The sequence below is a fragment of the Balaenoptera physalus genome, assembly GCF_965194825.1.
Source record: "Balaenoptera physalus genome assembly, chromosome: 4".
Taxonomy (NCBI): domain Eukaryota; kingdom Metazoa; phylum Chordata; class Mammalia; order Artiodactyla; family Balaenopteridae; genus Balaenoptera; species Balaenoptera physalus.
In genome coordinates this window covers 1023776-1049969 of record NC_138891.1, presented here as the reverse complement: position 1 = coordinate 1049969, position 26194 = coordinate 1023776, and the positions used below count along the sequence as shown (strand labels likewise).

Here is a 26194-nt window from a genome sequence, read left to right as displayed (position 1 = left end):
GATGAAGAGTGGCCCCCGCTCGTCGCAACTAAAGAAAGCCCTTGCACAGAAACGAAGACCCAACACAGCCAAAAATAAATATAAATAAATAAATAAATTTATAAAAAAAAATATATATAGTGAAATTTTAAAATGACCCTAATCATAATAGCAAGAAAACTAGGAATATTTTTAGCAACACTGGGCAAGATCTTCATGGAGAAAATTATAAAATTTTTTCAAGGGCATAAACAAGTCCTAAATATATGGAAAACAACATATTCATAGAGGGGAAGAGTCAATGTTTATCTGTTAGTTCAAAGTAATTCCAGTAAAAATTATAATAGATTGTATGTGTGTGTATATTTGTGTATGGAACTTGACAAGTAATTCTTGTCATTCATATGGATGGATAAAAGGCCAAGAATAACCTACATAATTTTAAAGAAAAAAATGATAGGCATTTTGATGTACCAAATATCAAGGTTTTAAAAGAGATTTTGCAATTAAAACAATGTGATATTGGTCAAGTGTCACTGAAATAGATAGATCAAAGAAACAGCACAGAAGCCAGAAACACATCCATGCATAAATGGGAACTTTTCAGTGAGAGAGAAACCATTGCACACCCCTGGCAAAAAACAGAACATACTATAAATTGTATGAAGGCAAAGGTTCCTAAATACAAAAAGTAAAACTTGGGGGGTAAAAAGGAGAATGTGGTTATGAGTGTAGGGTTGGGAATAATATTTTCACCAGACTTAAGATGAAAAAATCAGAAGGAAAATATTGATCCATTGGACTAGATTAAAACTTTAAAAACATGTATAACAAAGGACACCATATGCAATTTAAAAACAAACACTAGACCAAGAGAAGAGGCTATATACCTGAAAAAAATATATAGTATGTATATCTGTATACATCCAGAATGTGTAAAGAATTAAGAGGAAAAAAAAGTTGGTGAAGGATATGAGTCTTATAAATTTCAAAAACTTGGTTTTGAATGAAAAGAGCGAGGTATAGAATGATACCTTATAATGTCAATTTATAAGGTGTCATTCTGTACCTCGCTCTTTTCGTTTATTCTTGATGTCAATTACAGGTTTCCCCCACTATCCGAAAGTAGAGCATTCCTATGAAACCTTTTGTAAACTATAGGCTGAAATGGCATATAGTACCTGTTTTCAGTACCTGAAAGAAATCTGAAGAGAATTTTTGGTTTTATGAAAAAAAGCCATTATTGTACTGATGTAGGTCTTTTGTAAAAGAAGTGGCTTAACGGAAAGTTTCAGAAAGTGGGGGATACCTGTATATAAAAAAAATGAAAATCATCCCCCAAACCTGTATATTGTTCACGTGATTCACATGTGAATTAAAAGCATAAACACATGGACTTAATGGCTCCTCACCTACTTCAGAAGAGCAATGTTTTGGAGGAAAGGACAGAGAGAAAAAAACCTAGGTAGGGTCACAAGGCATAATTCAACAGAATTCATAAATTTTAATCCTGAAAAGATAAAACATCTGAAGCAAAAAAAAAAAAATCAAAATTAAAAACTGGCACTGCTTCTGAGTTAATAAATGTTAATATGTGGCCATATTTGAGAAGTAACCATCCAAACACAGCTTTCAAATCTTTGGTTCTGAAGTTAGGTCTCAAGCTACATCTCAAAACTAGCCAGACTGGCTGTAACCTGCAAGCCATAGGTTGCTTTTTTCTCACTGGCTCAGATCCCTACCTGTGTGAACTAGTTCTGTGAACTAGGTCCCCTTCTCCTTGTAGGGGCTAGCCCAGTTCGTACAGTTCTCATGGGACCAAGGCAAAATGTAGGAGTGCCTCTTATTGGTAGTCATGAGTGCGTGAAGCCAGAGAATCTGTATCAATTGAAAGAGCACCATGTGAATATGAATGGCATTATGGCATTGGGCAGTGCACAGTCTGTGCAATTGTGCAGTGTAGCATGTCTGTGAGAATGGTGTAGTGTCAAAGTTGGAAGAGAATGTCCAAACCTGTTTCACACCAACCAACAAGGAAAGCCTGAGATGGGTATAGAGAGCTGTAGAAATTCGCCAGGAGCAAGAAGCAGCAGGTGGAGGCGAGAGTTTGGGATGGAAAGCTCACATGATGCTGGGTTTCTGCTCTGCCTGTACTTCGTGGCATGGTGCAAGGGACTGGGTCCAGTTACAGGATCTGGAGTGGAATGAATACCTGTTCTCCTCTTCTGGCCTTTTATCCTGTGAGGTGGGAGCTGGGTTGAAATTTTCTTAAAATTGCTTTGTTACAGGACTTGAAGGATTAGACCACTTTAGCATATTCTGGAAGCAGAAGGCAGCTTTCCTCTCTAGACCTTCCAGCTGACATCCTTTCTGGAACTAGTCATGATGTTTGTAAGGCTCTAGTATTTCTTCCACAGCTTTCTCAGAGGGGTCACCTAACGTGGGCAGGGTCTGATACTGGTGTGAGGGGTGGAGGCTTTTGGTGAGTAGGCAAGGTGCAGCAGGGAAGAGTGAAAGATCAAAGTGGAGACAATGGAGTGATGGTTTGTTGGAAAGCTGTGCGTTTGCCCACTTAAGCTACCGGAAACAGCTCCAGCCCAGGCAGCGGCATGAATGCACCTCTTGGATGTGATCTCTGCAGCCCTGGTTGCTAGATCCCTAATAGGGTCCCTTGGAGTGCCTGCAGCATTTGGGCATTGTCCTTTTGGGAATGTACAACCAGATGTACTTGCCAGGCCAGCAGTGATGTATTTTGCTTGGCTAAGATGGAAGAGACTTGAACAGGATATTTGTTGGGCTGTGATGGACACTCTTGATCCCTCATTCCCAGGGGCAGTCATGGGTGGAGTCACCCTCTGGACAAGCGTGGGCAGGGCTGTTGACTTTCCCATCCACTCCCCACTCTGGGCACCCTAGACCTCTCGGGTGATAGAAATGAGTAATCCCAGCCAGGCTGCAGGTACCGACTGAAGAGCACCTGACTTTTCCAGACCTTGCTCTTCATTTCGAGGGTTTCCTTCTAAGCACTGAGCCTGGAGCAGAACTCATGTACGGTGTGAGTATATCACCATAGGACGCGTGGCTGGGCTGTGACACCAGCTTCTACTGGTCAGGGTTCTTGGCCTTCCCCAGTCGATAGAAATTGATAAGAGGCCAGACAAGAAGTTCAAGCAAGGCCCCTGTGAGGGCCCCTGCTGCAGCAGAGGGGAGCGAGGACAAGTAACAGTTTCCCTTGCTCGCTTGCTGGAGGAGGGGCGAGCTGGTTCCTTCTATGAGCTGAGGGTAGCGGTGTGGCCAGGGCTCAGGCCGGAGGGGGGCCTTAGATGGTCTGCCCACCCCTTAGGTGGTGCTCAGTGCAGGGGGCATGTGCAGTGCCCTGCTTTTGCTCCCGACTCCCTGCTTTTGCTCCCAGCTCTTCAGAAGTGGCAGTTGGGTTTTTTGGTCTTTTTGTATCTTGTCCATAATTTTGCCCCAACTGTGCATGCACGCAGCTATTTTTAGTCCCTTATAGTTTCTTTGTATTTTGTTGCTGGAGGAGACTTTGTCCAGGTGCAAGCACTGCAGCAAAGGGTCCCAGGTCCCAGGTCCCAGCCTGTCTCACAGCCAGAGTCAGCAGAAGAAAGATGTATGCAGAAACTGGGAGATCTTCTCAGTCCCGCTGCAAGGGGACATTTTTGCACTCAGGTCAGGCTCTCTCCCCGTTTTAACATCATTCTTTGCCTTGTAGCATAAACTCCTCCCAGACCTTCCTCCAAAGGGAAGCTACCTGTGTGGTCCAGCCCCTAAAAACTCTGTTTTATATATATATATATATGTTTATATATATATTATAATGCCGTTTCTATAAGGTGAGAATCCTATCGTAATGGCAGCTAGAAATGGAATCTACCTGGAGCACTTTAACTTCATTGGGTTATTGTTTTATGGTTAAAATGATGTTCTTTTTCTTCCCCCGTTTTGTCTCTCTTCTACCACCAGGTCTGACTCACTTTAACAACAATTTCTTTCAAATTTAGTCATTTAACTCATTTGTTTTAGCTAGGCTTATGCCCTATTCCAGATTCTCTTTCTGGTCAACATTCCACCCTTATAACATCTACCCACCTTTTACAAGTGTTCTTTGAAATTTTTATCTTATGAAAAGGATCCAATTTGTGATTTTTTTCCCCATCGGTTTTTCTTGCTTCATTTTTCTTTAGTGTTACTTTTCTGCCTTAATACACAACTATCACAGGAATAGCTATATCCTCCTCTATCATTAAAACTCCTCACACTAAACCATGTAAACCTGCAACCTCTAATCCTTTCTTTCCAGGGTAACCGTCTCTTAACCAGGCCCAGGTGCTGGATTCAGAAATAACATTTTCCCACTGCCAGGTAGAGCTGTGACCTATTTCCTCATCCCATTGTTCTAAGGGTTGCCATGTTACCACGTCCTTTGTGATTCATTGGCTGCTCTAATTATAAATCTGTGCTATTCCTGTAATAGACACTAAGTCTCAGGGTACATCTCCGTATGCCACATCCTGGATATCTCTTCCTTCAGGGACCACTTCTCTTCTCTTCTGTGGGAACGTGGATGTGGGAAGCACCCATCCCAAGAAGGCTTGTTCTCTACATCCCTGTCTTGACCGAAATAATTCCATGTGCAGTTTTAAAATGTGTCCCTCCTGGGGCAATCCAAGACCTAATATCAAAATCATTACTCTAATTTCCAGCTGAAGGACTTTCTTTCCCTCTCTCTCCCATTTACTTTTTTGGCTGCTCTGTGCAGCTTGTGGAATCTTAGTTCCCCAACCAGGGATTGAACCCGGGGCCCTGGCAGTGAAAGCGCCAGGTCCTAACCACTCGACCGCCAGGGCAGTCCCCCTTTTTCCCTCTCTAATGTAAGCCACATTACAACACGTTCCTGATCATTGAACCCTTTGCCGCTTCTCTATATTTCTTTTTTTAAAAATTGAAGTATAGTTGATTTACAATGTTGTGCTAATTTCTGCTGTACAGGAAAGTGACTCAGCCACACACACAAGTATGTTCTTTTTTATATTCTTTTCCATTATGGTGCCACTTCCCTATATTTCCTGGTTTGATCCCAGACAACTCAGCATGTAATCTATATAAACAGGACTCCACAGCCCTATGGGCATCAGTCCCTAATGGCTCTCCCACAGCTTTACAGATCATGTACCCCAAGTACATGGTAGCCTGGGCTACCATGGTTCACTTCTAGAAAACATGACCAGAACCAAACACGTTACTCAGCTCTGGGAGATCCTCTTTATACTGCATGCCAACACCATGGGCAGAGGCCTTGGATTTCAAATATAAGAACTCAGCAGAATCAAAGTCCTGCCGATACCAGAGAAGAAGTAAATAGATTTTTAAAAATATTAATTTCACATTGAATCTTGAATACATTTTCCCTATAGATGAGGTGAAATTCCCCATTAACCTCCATCCCCAGTACCCCACTAACTCCCCAGTTTTAACAATGGTCATCTTTTTTAAAATTTTGGTGTATATTTCCAGATCTTTGTCTATACATTTTTATACTTCAGCATATTACCCGTAAATAATGAATAATATTCTGCATTTTGCTGTTTTTTTCTTTAACCTAATAACATGCTGTCTTAGTTTGCTAGGGCTGCCATAACAAAACACTGCAGACTGGGTGGCTTAAACAACAGAGATTTATTTTCTCACGGTTCTGGAGGATTGAAGTCCAAGGTCAAGGTTTGCTTTCTCCTGAGGCCTCTCTCCTTGGCTTGCAGATGGCTGCCTTCCTCCTGTGAGCTCACAGCGTCCCACACTGTGTGCACTTATCCCTGGTGTCTGTGTATGCTAGTCTCCTCTGCTTGTAAAGACACTAGGTGGTGTGGGTTAGGGCCTACCCTAACAGCCTCATTTTCGCTTAATCACATCTTTAAAGGCTCTATTCCAAATAGTGATATTCTGAGGTACTAAGGGTTAGGGCTTCTTTTTATTATTTTTTTAAAAAATTTGTTTATTTTAATTTTTAATTTAATTTTTTTATATTGGAGTATAGTTGATTTACAGTGTTGTGTTAGTTTCAGGTGTACAGCAAAGGGATTCAGCCATACATATACATATATCCATTCTTTTTCAGATTCTTTTCCCATTTAGGTTATTACAGAGTATTGAGTAGAGTTCCCTGTGCTATACAGTAGGTCCTTGTTGATAATCTATTTTATATAGAGTAGTGTGTATATGTTAACACCAAACTCCTAATTTATCCCTCCCCCCGACCTTTCTCCTTTGGTAACCATAAGTTTGTTTTCAAAGTCTGTGAGTCTGTTTCTATTTTGTAATTAAGTTCATTTGTAGCATTTTTTTAGATTCCACATATAAGTAATATTATATGATATTTGTCTTTCTCTGTCTGACTTACTACACTTAGTATGATAATCTCTAGGTCCATCCATGTTGCTGCAAATGGCATTATTTCATTCTTCTTTATGGCTGAGTAGTATTCCATTGCTACTAGTAATGCTACTAAAAGTAGCATTACTAGTAGTAGATAAAGAAGATGTGGAATACTACTGTGCTAATAGTATTCCACATTTTCTTTATCCATTCATCTGTCAATGGGCATTTAGGTTGCTTCCATGTCCTGGCTATAGTAAATAGTGCTGCAGTGAACATAGGGGTGCATGTGTCTTTTCGAATTATGCTTTTCTCTGGATATATGCCCAGGAGTGGGATTGCTGGATCATATTGTAGCTCTATTTTCAGTTTACTAGGGGTTAGGGCTTCTTTATATGAATTTAGGTGGGTGGTGGTGGCATAATTTAACCCTTAATGTATGCCTTTGCTGATTTTTCCATGTTAGAACTTAAAGATTATGTTAGTCATAATTAGATTCAAGCAATAGGAACCACTAAATAAATGGCTTAAGAATATAAGAATTTATTTCTCGACCCACTTACAAAGTGGAGAGAGAGTCAACCCAGGGTTGGTCTCATGTTCCCTGGTGTCAGAAATGCAGCCTCCGGGACTTCCCTAGTGGCACAGTGGTTAAGAATCTGCCTGCCCATGCAGAGGACAAGGGTTTGATTCCTGGTCTGCGAGGATCCCACATGCCACGGAGCAACTAAGCCCGTGCACCACAACTGCTAAAGCCCGTGCACCTAGAGCCTGTGCTCCACAACAAGAGAAGCCACCGCAATGAGGAGCCCGTGCGCCACAACGAAGAGTAGCCCCGCTCACTGCAACTAGAGAAAACCCGTGTGCAGCAACGAAGACCCAACGCAGCCAAAAATAAATAAATAAAGTTTTAAAAAATGCAGGCTCCTTCCAGCTTTTTGCCCCTGCAGTGTGATACAGTCCTTGTCAAAATCAGCTATGATCCAAGACAGCTCAGAATGCTGGCCACTTTGCCTGAATTCACAGTCAGCTGGAAGGAGGTGCTTTAAGAACAATCCCTGTAGTTATGGACATCACTTATACTTGTGTACCATTGGCTAGAACCTAGTCACATTGTCTGCCTAACTGTACGGGAAACATATCTGCCAGGTGTGATGACCACACTCCCAGCTAAATAAGAAGATAAGGCTGTTCTTACCTTCTGTACTGATAAAGAAGTTAAGAACAATCATTAGGGAAAACTAGCAATGAAATATAACTATTTTCTGGATGGCTGAGTGGTTTGGGTGTTTGATACCTTCTTGAGAAGAAAGCAGTTGGAGTACAGAAGAAGAAGAAGAATTTCTAGTTTTTGCTGTGATTTCCAGAAATCTCTGGCCATTCTTGACTATTGTGTGAAACAGCTCCCATATGCCCTCTCAAGTTCACCTCCATCTTTTCCCTCACCCCACTCTCTGCCTGGGGAGACGGCTTGTGTGGATTATACCCACGAGTTCCTTTGCCTTCTGGCTTCCAATTGGGTTGACCCAGAAGGAAGCCCTGATACAATCAGAGGGAGTGTGGAGAGTGAGGTCAGAGAATTTTGACACTTGGATTCCTCCCTGTGAGACAGCCTCAGGCTGGCTGTGTCCCATGAGTAAAATCACTGCACTTATTTTCTTTCTTTCTTTTATTTTTTCCTTTCCAATCTGGATACCTTTTATTTCTTTTCCTTGCCTGATTGCACTGGCTAAAATCTCCAGTACAATGTTTTTGTTGTTGTTGTTTTTTGTTTTTGTTTTCATCTTTAATTTTTTTTTTATTGAAGTGTAGTTGATTTACAATGTTGTCACTGCACTTTTCAAGGCTTCCTTGTCTACATGGCTTCTTCCCTTTGTCCCTTTTCCCCTTTAGGCCTATGAGTGGTACCTGCTTTTCTGATCTTACCAGCTCTAAGTTATTACACTACCTCTTGAGGTTTCCTTATACTTCAACCCATATCTGTATAAATACACACACACACACACACACACACACACACACACACACACAAAGTTATCCAATTTGACAGGGTCAAGTAATTCCTGTGAAAAGCCTGACTAATAAAAATACTGAGGCTTGAGGTGGTGGTTCTCTGGTATTCCAGTAGCAACCTTACTTTGTGCTGTGTGAGATTTCCACCCAGTTCTTGTCATTCTTTTTGGCCCACTTGTTTTACCTCTGGGGATCACTGTGGTCATCTCCAAAGTAAGAAACTCTCTAGACCAGTGGTTCTCAAACTTGAGCGGGCACCAAAATCCCCTGGAGGGCTTGTTAAAACACAGATTGATGGACCCCCACCTCAAAGTTTCTAATTCAGTGGGTCTGGGATGGGGCCAAGAACGTACACTTCTAACACGTTCCCAGGTGATCCTGCTGCCGCTGCTGCCAGGACCTCACTCTGTGGAACCCTGGTCTAGAGGATGGTCTCTAAGACCTGATCCACTTCAGTATTCAGTGACCTCTAATCAGCCAGTGTGGCATCGCTCTGCTTTACTGTTCTCGTGGATGAAAGGATTCCACTTGTTCTCTTTTGGAGGAATCCTCCCAGTAATAGCTACCACAGATGCTGTGCCGTAGCCGTCTGAATCAGATGGCCATCAAGTTGAATTATTTAGCAAATAACAGGAACTGGGTCAAAGCATACACACTTGGAGAAATAAAGTCATCAATGCCAGGTCCACTTTTACAGCGCACATTCAAGGATTTCCCATTTGTGTCATTCCTTAATAGATTTCAACATCCAAACGTTTTCATTCGTCTCTCATTTTCACATTTGGCTTGCCTCTGAATTTTACATTTGGTCAAAAGTATGTGACAATCGGTGAATATGTCTTAGCCATCTGCTAGAGGATTAGTTTGCAGACTGAGATATGTACTCGATTTTTCTTCTCTGCCCAACAGCTCCTATTATAGTTCTCAGCCTATGTTAGGTAGTCAGTAGTGTTAAAGAATAAAACATATATAATGCCATTCAAGGAACCTTCTCAGGCCAGTTGGATAAACTGTCCAGAGAGGCAATCTTTATTTTGTTTTAGTATACTGATGTCTCAACCTGTCATGCACATTGACTTATATTGTGCATTTTTTCAATAATGATGTGATTCTCAGTAAGCTGTGTGTTTCATATCTGCTGGGGGGTTTGCAAGTTATTCAATCCCTGGACGTTACATCAAACCACTGCCAATCCGAGCTCATTCATGTGAATTTCCTATTGACAGTGAGCTCAGTGCCAGCCTCTTAGATTTCTGCCAGTCTCTAACTGCCTGGCCAGTTATTTATATGTTGATCCATTGAAGGATAAATAAGAAGACATATACAAATAGGAGGGATGGAAGTAGGCAAATGACAGAGTGGTTTTTTTTTTGTTTTTGTTTTTACATATATCCACTCTTTTTTAGATTCTTTTCCCATATGGGTCATTACAGAGTATTGAGTAGAGTTCCCTGTGCTATACAGTAGGTCCTTATTAGTTATCTATTTTATATATAATAGTGCATATATATTAATCCCAATCTCCCAATTTATCCCTCCCCCACACCTTACCCCCTTGGTAACCATAAATTTATTTTCTACATCTGTCACTCTATTTCTGTTTTGTAAATAAGTCCATTTGTACCTTTTTTTTTTTTAGATTCCACATATAAGCTGTATTATATGATATCTGTCTTTTTCTGTCTGACTTACTTCACTCAGTATGACAATCTCTAGGTCCATCCATGTTGATGCAAATGACATTATTTCATTTTGTTTATGGACAGACTATCTTTTGATTTCCACTTTCTAAAATCTGTGGTCTTGGAAACCAAGTAGACAGACCTGTGGTTTATTAAACCAGACTAAATTCTACATGAGAGGTTTTAATAACCCAAACTCGAAATATCTCTGGGTTTGTGGTGGACAGGACTGTGACAGGATCTGGTCTGGAGCTGTATCTGGAGCCACAATCCTAGTGGCCCAGGATAGCATTCTGAGGTATATTTCCTTACTCCTTGCCTCCCTTTCTCTTTCCTTCTGAGGTAGGATTGTAAAAAATTCCACTTTACCAAGAATAATTCTGGATTTGGTTGCAAGGAAAGAATAACATTTTAACTTGCTTAGAAAAAAGAGGCATCTATTACAGGATCTTATTCATCCATTCAGGTAATATGTAGTGAATGCCTACTTTGTGCCAGGCACTGTTCTAGATGCTAGGGATACATTAGTACATAAAAACATATAGAATCCCTCCTGTCATAGAACTAATGATATCCCATGCCATCACCAAAAGGCAGGGTTGAGGCTGGACCTCCAGAACCAGGACTCAAATCCCATCATGTCTTTCTTTGTTTTTGCTTCTGCTCTTGTCACTGTGCTCCTGCAAAGAGCATCCAAGCCTCCCATCTCATGCCTTTGCCATTAGAGAAGATCCACCCCTTTCCCTTCATTCTTAGCGTGAAAAATTCTCTCATTGGCTTGGCTTGGGTCACATGACTAAGTCACATGTATATTTCCTGACCTATCAATTGTGGCCAGTTGATATCTATAATTGGCTCTCCTCACATCAGTGTTGGGATTGGAGGAGGAACAGTTCTTCCAAAGAAGGGGGATGCTATTTCTTAAAGGAGGGTGTAGTGCTGGGCAGATAAAATAGTAGCAGTCTATTATGACATTCTCTTATGCTACTTTTTACTACATTCCTTTTTAACTTAAGGTTAGTGTGGACATGATTTATATTCTCCAATATATTCCCAAGACCCTCAAGGACAAAGATTGTTTCATTCACCTGTGTTTTCTTCTAATCGGGTAGCATGAAACCTTGTTCATATAATAGAAGCTTCATAAATGATTGACATTAATAAGTGGCCTTGAGCTGTTGAAATATCTCCACCATCTTGGGACACATTAAGAATTATAATGCAAGCTAATATTTACTGAGCACTTACGCTGTGTCAGGTGCACTAAGTACTTTGTAACTATTCTATCATTTAATCTGTACAGCAGCTCTATGCTGTAGATACATTTAAAAATATTATTTCCACATTGAAACTAAGGCTTGGAAAAGTTAAGTAAACTTTTAAAAGTTACACGAAGTTACACTCTCCCATGTTAGTATATCTAGATCTGCCTCATTTTTTTAATCAGTTACATAGCATTCTTTAAGTATTTTATGATGTATTTTGCCATTTCCGTCGATGGATGCAGACTGTTTTCAATGTGGAACTCGGACTGAGCTTTGAACTCAGGAATCTCTGACTTTTAAGAATCTGCACCAAATCAATCTGCTATAGCTTTCTGGTTCTCTTTGGGAAAGTTGTAATTTTATTTCTTTTGTTCCAACAGGTACCTACATGCTGTTCTTCACTCTTTGCTATTTTAGCATAGTGGTTAAAAAGCACAGACATAGAGAACAAAACATATGGATACCAAAGGGGAAAGGGGTGGGGTGGGAGGAATTGGGAGACTGGGATTAACACATATACATTATTGATACTATGTATAAAATAGACAACTGATGGGAACATAGTGTATAGCACAGGGAACTCTACCTAATGCCCTGCGGTAACCTAAATGGGAGGGAAGTCCAAAAGGGAGGGGATATCTGTATGTGTACGGCTGATTCATTTTGTTGTGCAGTGGAGGCTAACACAACATTGTAAAGCAACCATACTCCAACAAAAATTACTTTTAAAAAAAGAATAAGACATTTCTCTTCTCTGTCTGTACTCTGGAAGAAACATACTGAGGGGTGCCCAAGGAGGCATGTGAAAAGGTGCTCACTGAGTTTTTATAAGAGCAGATAACTATAAAAATCTTGTGTCTGCCAATGGAAAATGGCAAAATACATATAAAATTCACAAGAAATACTATGCATTGATCAAAAAGATTGAGGCAGGTCTGTTTGTATGAGCATGGAAAGTTCCATATCCCATGATCAGTGAACAAAAACAACATTCAGAAAAGTATATATAATATGATTCCACTTGTGAAACACAAACACCACAAAATATCTGTGTCTAATGTGTATGTGCTGGAGACAAGGGATCAAAAACCCAGGCAAACTAGCAGGAGTTGGCAAGAGCCTGGTTTGGGTCAAAGGTCAAAGAGAACTTTAGGAATTTATATAATGATCTAATTTTCTAGCAAAGAGAGTATTTTTCAACTGTTCCTGCTACTTATTTAAAATAATATAGAAGAACTTAGAAGTTTTGTCAGAGTTTTGTTAATGAGCACATTTACCAGGGAGACCTTAGGGCCTATATTAGCAAGAATTATTTAAGACAGATATTGGTTGAGTCAGAGTTTTCTTCTGAATCAGGTTGACATTTGGAAAACTATACCAATCTTATATTCTTAGGTCAAAATAGCCGATCAAAGGAAATGGGAGAAAAGGCAGTTTTCCTCTACCAAATAGTATAGATTCGTCATTCATAAGCATATGGCTCTCTCCTTGGAGACTTTGTAACCCAGTGGAACAGATGAGTGTCATTAGGAAACTCAGAATGTTCACTTGTGACATTTTCTCCAGCCAGTGTTGTAGTTTTAAGCCATGTGGACAGATCCGCATGCTAAAGAGCTTTTTTTTTCTTCAATAGAAAATGAAATGTTATTTTAGGACTTTTTTCCTTTAATTATCTGTTTAATTTATTGGTTATCTACTGGCTTCTCTCTTTGGCGTGGATCTGTAGTTTTCTCTAGTACTTCTGGGAATTTTAATCTAATTTTTTCATCTGCTCCAATTTATATTTCCCAAAGCTTATGTCTCTAATTGATTTTTGGTGTGATTTTTGCACCTCTGTGATTTTTGTACTAGGTTTTCCTAGTGTGCCTGTTAGGAATATTGACAAAGATGCCTCACAAAGAACTGAATAAAGACAAACACATTTATTGACTTAGCATGGCTTTTTCTCACTTCAACCCCATTGCCCAGCGGTTCTACTTGGCATTTTGAAACCATCTGATGATTCAAAGGCCCTTTGAAGTAAGCTGAAATCATTAAAATGAATCTAAAAATCTGTTGGCATTTCCACAGCAGTTTCTTAACTCTATTGTGCAGTTCCAATCCTCCGCTAAAACCTCAACTCTAGATGCGGTTTTCCAGGCAAGACCAACCCTGAAATTACCTTTTTTTGAGGAGGAGGAGGAGGCTGCCAAGGTGGGAAGGTGCTTCCTGGCAGCCTGACGCTGCCATCTCCAGCCGTGAATTCTTGCAGGGGTTTCACATTTCCTGTTTGCAGCTCCATCCTTCTCCTCACATTGGCTCTACTGTGTGAAAATGGAAGCCAGCAAACACCACAGGATTCTAATAAGTTTCTCAGTATTGCAAGCAGTGTGACTTTTCTTACTGTGAAACAAGGTAGCAAAATGAAGCTAAACAACAAACACATTTCCATCAACAAAATCTGTAAAACTGTGATGTAAACTTCAGCTCCAGAAGCCTTAATTTAGCCCACTTGAGAAACTCACCTCCTGCTTCTTTACTTTGGAGAAGACAAATTTATTTCTCTTTGTTCGATTTCTCTTACTTGCTAAAAAGGCTATTGGGTTTCTAGCACAGAAAATATTTTAATAGAAGGACTTTGACCCCTTTTTCCTTCTTAGGACTTACATGGCTAACGGGCTTTAGGCAGAAGAATGAACAAAATGAGCACAGGACAAAATATATTTCATAAGAATGTCTATTCTCGGAGAGTTTTCCTCCCAAGGAACATACTCATAACAGTTACTTTATAAAAGAGGTAGATTCAATGATCACTGAATTAATTGAAGTTCAAAAAATGCTATTACGTTTATTGAATAAAAAGAGATGCAAAAATATCTTAATGAAGCCAGATGTGGTGTGAATTCTGGGCATTCATGCAAAGACTGTATAAAATAAAAATGTATACATAAGAATATCATGGTTTTGAAGAACAATGAACTTGCACTAAGTAATCTCAGCCCGAACTTCCATTAAATGATAGAAATTTGTTTAAGAGATAGAAGTGACTAAAAGCACCTGCTAAAGGTCATCTTCTTTGGAAGGTTTTTCTCCACTTCTCTATGGTCACACCATCCTTCGTGCACCTTTGGTATTTCCTTAACACCTGTGTTAGGCCTTTATAACAAATGTCATAGACTGTGTGGCTTAAACAACAGACATTTATTCTCACAGTCTGGGGGCTGAAGTCCAAGATCAAGGCACCACTGATTTGGTTCCTGGTGAAGGATCTCCCGTACTCCTTGCTCATTCTGCTGCTCCGGATTATTCCTTACATACACCAAACGAGATATGCCCCAGGGCCTTTGCACTTGCTGTTCCCTCTGTCTGGGTGCTCTTTACTTGAACACTGCTGGCTCCCTCACTGTTTTCAAGTTTCCATTCAAATGTCATCTGATCACTCTGTCTCTTTATTCTCCCATTTTTCTCTAGTTCCTTTCCCTAATTAATCTTTCTCCGTAGCACAGATCGCAACCTGATTATCATTACTTATTCATACAGGTATTGTCTATTTCTCCTATTGGAATGTCAGCTCCATGAGGGCAGAGTTTTTGTCCTGTTCACCACAATAATCTCAGAATCTAGAACAGCACCAGGCACTGTTATGAAAAGGAAAGAAAGACACCCTTTTCATGGAGATGGCGCTGAAGGCGAAGAAGGAAACCCCGCCCCTCCCAAAACTGCAGCCAAAGAAAAGGCTTTGAAGGCCAAAAAAGCAGTGTTGAAAGGCGGCCACAGCCACAAAAAAAAAAAAAAAATCCAGATGTCACCTACCTTCCGGCGGCCCAAAACATTGCAGGAGGCAGCCCAAATATCCTCGAAAGAGCGCCCCTAGGAGAAACAAGCTTGACCACTATGCCATCATTAAGTTCCCCCTCACCACCCAATCAGCCATGAAGAAGAGAGAAGACAGCAACACACTTGTGTTCGTTGTGGATGTCAACACCAACAAACACCAGATTAAACAGGCTGTGAAAAATCTCTGTGACATTGACCCAGCCAAGGTCAATGCCCTGATCAGGCCTGATGGAGAGAAGAAGGCATATGGTCCACTGGTTCCTGACTATGATGCTTTGGATGTTGCCAACAAAATTGGGGTCAACTAAGCTGAGTCCAGCCAGCTCATCCTAAATATGAAAATTTTCACTATTAAAAATAAAAGGAAAGAGAGAGGAAGGAAGGGAAGAAGGAAAGAAAGAAGGCACATTTCCAGCCTACTTAGAATGACAGGTGATCTGATCTGATAAACATCATCTGGTGGAAATTTTGGTCATTTTGATGATGCAAAAAAGAAGTGGTTCTACGTTAAGAGATTCTTTCTTGGACTTTGTGAAAGACTCAGAAACTATCTTTTCCTCAAGTGGAGTTTCTTTCTTCACGGATATTAGCAGCATGAATTTAATTGGCAAAGTGTTAAGGGAGGTAAATGCGCATTTCTTTTAAATAGTAAAAGAAAATTCTTTGAGCCTTTTTTTTTTTTATTGCTTGTGTCTTGCCAAATGTCTCTGCATAACCTCCAGCCTTGGGTGGTGGCGATTAGGAGGACTTGGTGGTGTGGCCTGGAGCTAAAGCTGTAGGTGATATGAAGTCATCCCAAGAGAGCTGGTGTCCTCAGGGGTTTATGATCTGGGTGCAGAGAACAGACGTTCACCTGCAGCATCTAAGACAGTGCATGTAGGATGCAGAACTAAGATGAATCCTGCAGTTTAAAAATACTGTAGAGATTCAGAGGAAAGTCATGCCTGTAGGCCAGAAACATAAGAAAGCCTTGTAAGGAAGATAGGATTTGCACCATGTCAGGAAGGTAAGATAAGATTCTGCTGGCACAGGGGTAGGGAGCATGGCTGGCATGATTCAATTGCTGATGTGTTTGAGGGACCAGGAGGCCAGGGTGCTATTTCCATGGCTGTCGCATTGGAGTGGAAGCAATTGCTTCTCCATCTACTTTAGAAGTACCACATTGCACAGTGGACCTTACCCATCTGACTTTCTTTTCAACTTGGGGCATCAAGTTGGAGCTTTTCTAGTCTGAGACATTTTTTGCCCTTGAGCAAAAGCACTCACTCTTAAATCACAAGACCCTCCCTTTTCTAGGAGTAGACTGTCTCAGGTATGTGATATTGGCTGCCATCCTCCATATTTACTTTGGAACTTTACTGCCACTGGTGGAAAACGTAAAATAACAGTGTTCTTTTCTGTGTGTGTCTTTTTTTTTTTAATTGAAGTATAGTTGATTTACAGTGTTGTGTTAATTACTGCTGTACAGCAAAGTGATTCAGTTACACATATATATACATTCTTTTTCATATTCTTTTCTGGATATTGAATATAATTCTCTGTGCTCTACAGTAGGACCTGGTTGTTCATCCATTCTCTGTATAAAAGCTTACATCTGCTAACCCCAGCCTCCCACTCCAGCCCTCCCCCAACCCTCTCCCCCGTGACAACCACCAGTCTGTTCTCTATGTCTGTGATTCTGTTTCTGTTTCATAGATAGGTTCATTTGTGTCATATTTTAAATTCCACATGTAAGTGTTATCATATGGTATTTGTCTTTCTCTTTCATAACAGCATTCTTAATCCCTGTCTCTAGGGGATGATATGGGGAACTCGCTCAGCCAGCAAGGTCACCCAGTGTGGGAGGGGTGATGGAACATCTCAAAAGTTGTAGGGAGCTCTGAAATCAAGGGCATCTCAAAGCTCCTGCTGTTCTGTGATTCAGGGCCTCCTGCAGGGCTCTCGGGCCAGCTAGATCAAGCTTCGCTGTCACACACCTCTTCTGCCATGGAGAGTTAAAGCATTTCTCAGCCTGACATTGCAATTTCCCTGGCAAGGTTCTGGCTGACAGATGTTCCCCAAATTAAAAAGTAGTGTACCCTGCCTATTCACTGTTTCATCTTTTCAAGGAAGGAGAACAATTACTTATTTATTTTTAAAGCAAAATCACTAACCCTGCACATTGTCATCTGCAATACAAGTTGGGTAATTTAGGAGCAATCTTGGCTTCAGTGATGATGTTGGAACCATGAGGTGGATTCAGTTTCAGATTTACAGCTTTGAGAGGGAGGTTCGGGAAACTGTGTCATATATCCTGACTTCCCTTCACCTCTTCACCCAGGGAAGTGTTTCTGCTTGTCGTGGCATCTTTGCACTCTCGCTACTCACTTCCCAGCTGCTTTGGGGAGGTAAGTGATGCCCATGAGACCTGGATCCTCTGGACAGTTCCAAATGCCGCCTAAGAAAGCAGCAGATGGGATAGGATTTTGAGATCACGTAGAAGATGCTGTCTCACCTGCATCTGCTCAGTCAGGGGCAAGTTGGTGGTTGAAAACATCATTTTGCTTACTAACTCTATTGTAGGTGTGGGACCTTGCCCTGGAGCAGAAGAGAAAAAAAAAAGATCTAAGAACAGATGGAATTTTTTTTACTTGACACTGTAGAAAGCTGTGCAGAAATGATCACTTTTGGGAGAACGGTATTTTAATTGAATGAGTCTTTGAGAAGGGGACAGTATTATATACAGGCCATTTCATATTGAAGATCATTTCTCCTTTCTTGAACATTTTTCTTCTGTATTTTTCATGACACTGTATTATCTCAGTTCACTTCCTATTTCTCCATCCACCTCAGATTTCTTCAGATATGTACCCAGGAGTGGGATTGCTGGATCATATGGTAGTTCAATTTTTAGTTTTTTGAGGAACCTCCATACTGTTCTCCACAGTGGCTGCACCAATTTACATTCCCACCAACAGTGCACAAGGGTTCCCTTTTCTCCACATCCTTGCCAACATTCGTTATTTGTGTTCTTTTTGATGACAGCCATTCTGACAGGCATGAGGTGCTGTCTCATTGTGGTTAAGCTTGCCTTTTCATTTCTGTTAACCGGTTTCAAGACTTGTGGTGGGCAGCTGGTTGATTCTGTTGCATTGACTTGTTTTATGGGCACACTGCTTTTTGTTTCATTTTATAAATTGATTTTGAATATGCATTCCCCAGTTCATCAAAGTCTCCACCGACGCATGCTGTTTTCTACCTGACATTTATATATTTCTGTTACATGCTTGTCCCTGAAGACATTGAGCTTGGGACTCCAGTCACAGAGGTGTTTCAATGGACTTTTCTTTCTCCCTGTCCACTTCAATCCTTCCCATCTCACCATGTCAGCAATCCCGATTCATACCGTCTCCTCAGTGCTCGCTAAGTCTGTGCCATTCTGTCCATTCCTTCCATCACTTAATTACCTGAAATTCTATAATAGAACCCTAGCTCTGTTCTGCTCACCTGGGATTCATCGTTCTGGAAGTTCCCTAACATGGTGGCAATGCCCCGATTGGGCATTCTTAATTGACTTCACATTTTGACCAAATTAAGCCAATTTGCTTCAAGCTGGCATAAGAGGGCATCCATGGCATCCTCCATCACTTATCCCAGGCATTATTTGTCTGTTTTTAAATTTATCTCCCAAGAAGATTGCTCACAGTTCTCTGAGCCTAACCTGAACTTTTCTGCCTCTGGACCTTTGCTCTGATCTTCCCTCTCCAGTTCTGTGTGTTGCTTCCTATCTGTTCTTTAAGGCAGACTCATAGGCATATGGGAGCAGGAGAGACAAGAGGAAGGAATGAAGCAAGCCTGGTGTTGGGTGCGACAGGGAGTGGTGGGGACTGCAGCAAACTGGGGAGCCTGTGTCTGCTTTAAGCCCCTATTCTGCTCTCGGTGATTATTGCCGGGCTGGAACGGGAGCCCAGAATTTTCAAGAGAAGCCAGAATTCCAGCTAAGCAATATTCCAGAGTTTCGATGGTGACAACAAATTCACAGAAAATATTTTTAAAAATATCACATGAGCTGAACGAACCCCAGGGGCCCCACTTAGCCACCAGGTTTCCATCCACAGCTCAGAATCCAGCCACACCTGAAGCTGTCCCTGTCCCCCCTCATCACCTGGCCTCCCTTCTTCATTTGACACCACACAGCCCTTTACCTGTCTTGCGTTGTACGTGGGTGAGTGCTGTCCTGGTTTTCACCTTATCATGCAATCTCTCTGAAAACTGTGGTTGGACCTTGCTCAGCTCTGTAAGTCTCAAAGTTGGCATGTTTAAGAGGTAGGTAGGTAGGTATGTTTAAGAGGTACATTTAAAAATGGACTACACAGTGGTAACCTTGCATTATAGACTCCTAATAACTGAGACTCCATCATGGGGTAACTAGACATATTAGTGGATGAACATGTGCATACACTTCCCAATCCTTGCCCCCCCCCCCCCCATATTTTGTACTTGCTTTTGATGCTCCTTTCGTCCAGGAATGCCCCCTCACTTATGACGGAGTTCTACCACTTAGGGAAATAATTCACACTCTTTGTTTTCCTCCAAGTCTGAGTTTTTTCTAGTTCACCTAGATTCTGGATCCCTATATAGACAAAAGTACGTCTGAAATTTCCATTTTTCAGCATTACCATTATAGAGAGGCCTTGTCCTTCCTTTCATGGTATATTTTCTGGTGGGGAAGGGAAGGGTTTAAGGACAAAGTCTTATAAAACAGTCTTAAAATATGTCTCTTATTATGGGCTTATGTTTGGGATTCTTTTTCCCCTGTTAGCTTTGGATATTTAATGCATTTCAGGATCCTGAAACCCAGAACTGGAGGTATTTTGAGGTGAACCTACTAAGAATCCATTTTCTGCTTATTTTGCTCTATTTTTCATGAAATGAAAAATGAGAACATAAGGTCAGACTTCAGTGCATTGTATTAACATTAAGATTCAGTAAAGTCTCATGTCTTATAAATAAGAGGAAAGCTCTCAGTGGCAACGGAAGAAAAAGCAACAGATGACGGATGCTGTTCCTGCAAGATGAATAACCAAGTGTACTCACCGAATCCCATTTTCCATCACCTGCCAGGCTTGAGAAATGGAAACGCCACACAGGCCACCATGTTGGCTTGGGACGTGAAATTCCACACAGTTACCCCAAAGCCAAGGGTAACAGCTGAGAGAAACCTGAAAAGAATGACATGTGATTGATTACATTTGGGAGACTTAGCAAGTCTTGTTGAAACTTGTATAAAAACATAACAGAGGGATTGGTTCAAGATGGCAAAGTAGAAGGACGTGCACTCACTCCCTCTTGCGAGAGCACTGGAATCACAACTAACTGCTGAACAATCATCCACAGGAAGACACTGGAACTCACCAAAAAAGATACCCCACATCCAAAGACAAAGGGGAAGCCACAATGAGACAGTAGGAGGGATGCAATCACAATAAAATCAAATCCCATAACCACTGGGTGGGTGGCTCACAAACCGGAGAACAATCATACCACAGAAGTCCACACACTGGAGTGAAGGTTCTGAGCCCTAGGTCAGGCTTCCCAACCTGGGTGTCTGGCAATGGGAGGAGGAATTCCCAGAGAATCAGACTTTAAAGGCTAGTGGGATTAGGTTTCAGGACTTTGACAGGACTGGGGGAAACAGAGACTCCACTCTTAGAGGGCACACACAAAGTAGTGTGCGCGTCAGGACCCAGGGGAAGCAGCAGTGACCCCATAGGAGACTGAACCGACCTACCTGTTAGTGTTGGAGGGTCTCCTGCAGAGGCAGGGGGTGGCTGTGGCTCACTGCAGGGACACAGACACTGGCAACAGAAGTTCTGGGAAGTACTCCTTGGTGTGAGCCCTCCCAGAGTCTGCAGTGAGCCCCACCAAAGAGCCTGTAGCCTCCAGTGCTGGGTCACCTCAGACCAACAACCAACAGGGAGGGAACTCAGCCCTACCCATCAGCAGACAAGCAGATTAAAGTTTTACTGAGCTCTGCCCACCAGAGCAACACCCAGCTCTACCCACCACCAGTCCCTCCCATCAGGAAGCTTACACAAGCCTCTTAGATAGCCTCATCCACCAGAGGGCAGACAGCAGAAGCAAGAAGAACTACAATCCTGTAGCCTGTGGAACGAAAACCACATTCATAGAAAGATAGACAAAATGAAAGGCAGAGGACTATGTACCAGATGAAGGAAAAAGATAAAACCCCAGAAAAACAATTAAATGAAGTGGAGATAGGCAAATTTCCTGAAAGAGAATTCAGAATAATGATAGTGAAGATGATCCAGGACCTCAGAAAAAGAATGGAGGCAAAGATCGAGAAAATGCAAGAAATGTTTAACAAAGACCTAGAAGAATTAAAGAACAAACAGAGATGAACAATACAATAACTGAGATGAAAAATACACTAGAAGGAATCAATAGCAGAATCACTGAGGCGGAAGAACGGATAAGTGACCTGGAAGACAGAATGGTGGAATTCACTGCTATGGAACAGAATAAAGAAAAAAGAATGAAAAGAAATGAAGACATTTCTAAGAGACCTCTGGGACAACATTAAACGCACCAACATTCGCATTATAGGGGTCCCAGAAGGAGAAGAGACAGATAAAGGACCTGAGAAAATATTTGAAGAGATTATAGTCAAAAACTTCCCTAACATGGGAAAAGAAATAGCCACCCAAGTCCATGAAGCGCAGAGAGTCACAGGAAGGATAAACCCAAGGAGAAACACTCCGAGACACATAGTAATCAAATTAACAAAAATTAAAGGCATTTTTCACAGAACTAGAACAAAAAATTTCACAGTTTGTATGGAAACACAAAAGACCCCTAATAGCCAAAGCAATCTTGAGAAAGAAAAACAGAGCTGGAGGAATCAAGCTCCCTGACTTCAGACTATACTACAGAGCTACAGTAATCAAGACAGTATGGTACTGCCACAAAAACAGAAGTATAGGGCTTCCCTGGTGGCGCAGTGGTTGAGAATCTGCCTGCCAATGCAGGGGACACGGGTTCGAGCCCTGGTCTGGGAAGATCCCACATGCCACGGAGCAACTGGGCCCGTGAGCCACAACTACTGAGCCTGAGCGTCTGGAGCCTGTGCTCCGCAACAAGAGAGGCCGCGATAGTGAGAGGCCCGCGCACTGCGATGAAGAGTGGCCCCCACTCGCCGCAACTGGAGAAAGCCCTCACACAGAAACGAAGACCCAACACAGCCAAAAATAAAACATAATAAATAAATAATAAATAAAAATTAAAAAAAAAAACAAAAAAAAACAGAAGTATAGATCAATGGAATAGGATAGAAAGCCCAGAGATAAACCCATGCACATATGGTCACCTTATCTTTGATAAAGGAGGCAAGAATATACAGTGGAGAAAAGACAGCCTCTTCAATAAGTGGTGCTGGGAAAACTGGACAGCTACATGTAAAAGAATGAAATTAGAACAGTCCCTGACACCATACACAAAAATAAACTCCAAATGGATTAAAGACCTAAATGTAAGACTGGACACTATAAAACACTTAAAGGAAAACATAGGCAGAACACTCTATGACATAAGTCACAGCAAGATCCTTTTTGACCCACCTCCTAGAGAAATGGAAATAAAAACAAAAATAAACAAATGAGATCTAATGAAACTTAAAAGCTTTGGCACGGCAAAGGAAACCATAAACAAAACAAAAAGACAACCCTCAGAATGGGAGAAAATATTTGCAAACAAATTAACAGACAAAGGATTAATCTGCAAAATATGTAAACAGTTCATGCAGCTCAATATTAAGAAAACAAACAATTCAATCCAAAAATGAGCAGAAGACCTAAATAGACATTTCTCCAAAGACGGCATACAGAATGTCCAAGAGGCACATGAAAAGATGCTCAACATCATTAATTATTAGAGAAATGCAAATCAAAACTACAATGAGGTATCACCTCACACTTCTTAGAATGGGCATCATCAGAAAATCTACAAACAACAAATTCTGGAGTGGGTGTGGAGAAAAGGGAGCCCTCTTGCACTGTTGGTGGGAATGTAAATTGATACAACCACTATGGAGAACAGTATGGAGGTTCCTTAAAAAACTAAAAATAGAACTACCATATGACCCAGCAATCCCACTACTGGGCATATACCCTGAGAAAACCATAATTCAAAAGGACACATGCACACCAATGTTCATTGCTACACTATTTACAATAGCCAGGTCATGGAAGCAACCTAAATGCCCATTGACAGACGAATGGATAAAGAAGGTGTTGTACATATATACAATGGAATATTACTCAGCCATAAAAAGCAACAACATTGGGTCATTTGTAGAGACATGGATGGACCCTAGAGACTGTCATACAGAGTGAAGCAAGTCAGAAAGAGAGAAACAAATATCATATATTAAAGCATATATGTGGAATCTAGAAAAATGGTACAGATGAAGCGGTTTGCAAAGCAGAAATAGAAACACAGATGTAAAGAACAAATGTATGGACACCAAAGGGGGAAAGCGGGGGGGGGGGGTGGTAGTGGTGGGATGAATTGGGAGATTAGGATTGACATGTATACGCTAATATGTATAAAATAGATAACTAATAAGAACCTGCTGTATAAAAAAAATAAAATTAAATTTAAAAAAAATAACATATAACAGCCCCAGAAATAATCACAGTGTTGAGCCTGGGTCACACTGTGTAAAATAACTCAAGTATTTCTGATTAATTTGGTCTCTGGCTGCATTTGCTAGGAAGTCTTGCTGTGTGTGCGTGTGTGTGTGTGTGTGTGTGTGTGTGTGTGTGTGTGTGTATATGCTGTATGCTGTGTGTACTTATTAAGGATTCAGTTACTTTGGTTGGCCAGCAGAGAGCTAAAGCCTGTGACTGATTTATGGAGTATTTCTTTCTCTTAATTGACCAGCCATGGTACAAATCCCATTCTGTGAACATAGAGGCTTATGCATAAGCAATAAGCACAAACGGATCTTCTGGTTAAGGTCAAAGTCTGTTCCTTTTACATTCTACAACCCCATCCCCATCTCCCAGGACACTTTATAAAGGCTGAATTTTTCAAATCCAGTACCTTTTTTCTTTTTTCCCCCGGAGCTGCCTCCTTCTGAATCAGAGTATTTTGCTTAGGGAGGATTAGATGTAGATTTCTTTCAATAGACAGATTTATTCCAAACATCCCCAGTCATGTGTCTTTCACTGTACAAGTAACTGTACTTCAGTTGCCAACAATGGATACTGGTACAGGTTACCTTGAGCAAAAAAGGAATTTATGGAAAGGATAGAGTGCTTGATTGAATTAAAGGAAAGGCAGCATAACCAGGTGTCAGAAAGAAAGCAGAGGTTTCCTGGGAATCTAGGTAGCGAAAACAAACGTTCTTCTTGGCCTACCATGGACAGGGTAGATGAGCTACACAGTCTTCTCTTGTGAGGTTCACCACTTGTGGTAAACTCGTAGTGATGGTAGGGATGCAAGGTAGGTGGAAACTGCTGCTTCTTAGAACCCAAGCTCAGACCAGCACTCTGCCACCTTCACTCACACGCATTGGCCAGAGCAAACCACACAGCCCAGCTGTCGACCCACGAGGCTGGGAAACATTTCTTGCCGGTAGCAGGGTAGCAGGAGGAACAGCAAAGTCACATAACAAAGGGCATGGATATAGGGAGGGGCAGACAGTTGTGGTCAATCATTCAATCTACCTCGAGGTCATTTCCTAAAGAGAATGTGGAGTAACGATATCAAGGGGGAGAATGGATGCAAGGCAAGCAAGTGAAAGTCTTCAATGGGATGGCGGTGCCGTTTATAATTTGTCTGGCACATTGGCAGTGCTGGCAGACGTCTCTTGATACATAGGATTGTGGGTATGAGGAGAAGTTTGGGGTGAGTTTCAGAGAGCATAGTTTCCAGTCCATACATGTATCTGTGGAAAATTGCTACTCCGGCCGGGCAGTGGAAAGGGGTCCTGGAGTTGCCCTTCCCATGTTTGGAAAGGGGAAGAAAGAGCTTGTTCTTCTGCTTAGAATCAAGTGTGCAACCATCTCTTGGAAATATGCTCATGCCACCTGGATGATCATTCAACGCAGCTTTCACCCTCAAGGTTGCTCTTGGTGTTCGTTTTGAGTCTCATTTGCAAAAAGTTGTTGAAATTATAAGGCAGGTTACACCGTGGGTACCCACATTCTTTATGGATGTTGTGGTTATCTATAAACGTGTAACAAATTACCCCAAACTTAGTGGCTCAGAACAACCATTTATTATGCTCATAGATTCTGTAGGTCAAGAATTCAGACAGGAAACAGCAGGACTGATTTGCCTCTGCTCCATAATGTCTGGGACTTCAGAGAGAAGACTCAAGAACTGGGAGTGGTTGACAGCTGGGGGCTAGAATCATCTGAAGGTTCCATCCCTCACATGCTTGGTGGTTGCTACTGGCCGTTGGCCGAGACCTTACTTGCTGGAACTGTTGGCTGGGACATCTGTACACTCCCTTTTCTCGTAGTCTGGACAGTCACTCCACACAGTGGCTGGGTTCAAGGGTGAGCAGCCCAAGATAACCAGGTGGAAGCTGTACCGTCTTTGTAAATCTACCCTTCGAGGTTGACAATGCAGTGGCATTTCCACAGCATTCTATTCATTGAGGCAATTACAAAGGCTTCCTGAGTTTCAAGGGGAGGGGAATAAATTTTACTTCTTGATGGCAAGGTAATGAAAGAACATTTGGAATCCAAAATGTTGATGCAGCTTTTAAATTTTTAATGTTTTTAAGGTTTTCCTTTAAAATTTTTATTTCCTGCTGTCCAAAAGTTGTTCTTGATGCAGCTTTTTTAGACAATACTGTTTGCTACTATAGTCTGCCATCTGGCTACAAGTATACACATCCCTCCCACAAACTCATCCTTCTCTCAAGACCCCTAGTTTCATCTGATTATGGCATCCGGCTTGAGACCCAGGACCCTGTCATCTAAATCAGTTCCAGGGTTGGGAAGGGCATGGTACAGGAGCAGCTGTGTTGGGCAGTGCTTACTT

The 26194-nt window shown here is 41.5% G+C and overlaps 1 pseudogene across 1 annotated transcript in view; it reads left to right on the top strand.

Moving 5' to 3' along the window:
• Positions 1-1362: 1362 nt before the first annotated feature.
• Positions 1363-26194, top strand: part of LOC309660306 (large ribosomal subunit protein uL23 pseudogene) — a 200004-nt pseudogene continuing 175172 nt past the window's right edge. The window contains exon 1 of the transcript XR_014268348.1: positions 1363-16565. The product of XR_014268348.1 is annotated as a large ribosomal subunit protein uL23 pseudogene (transcript). The remainder of the gene's footprint in view (positions 16566-26194) is intronic.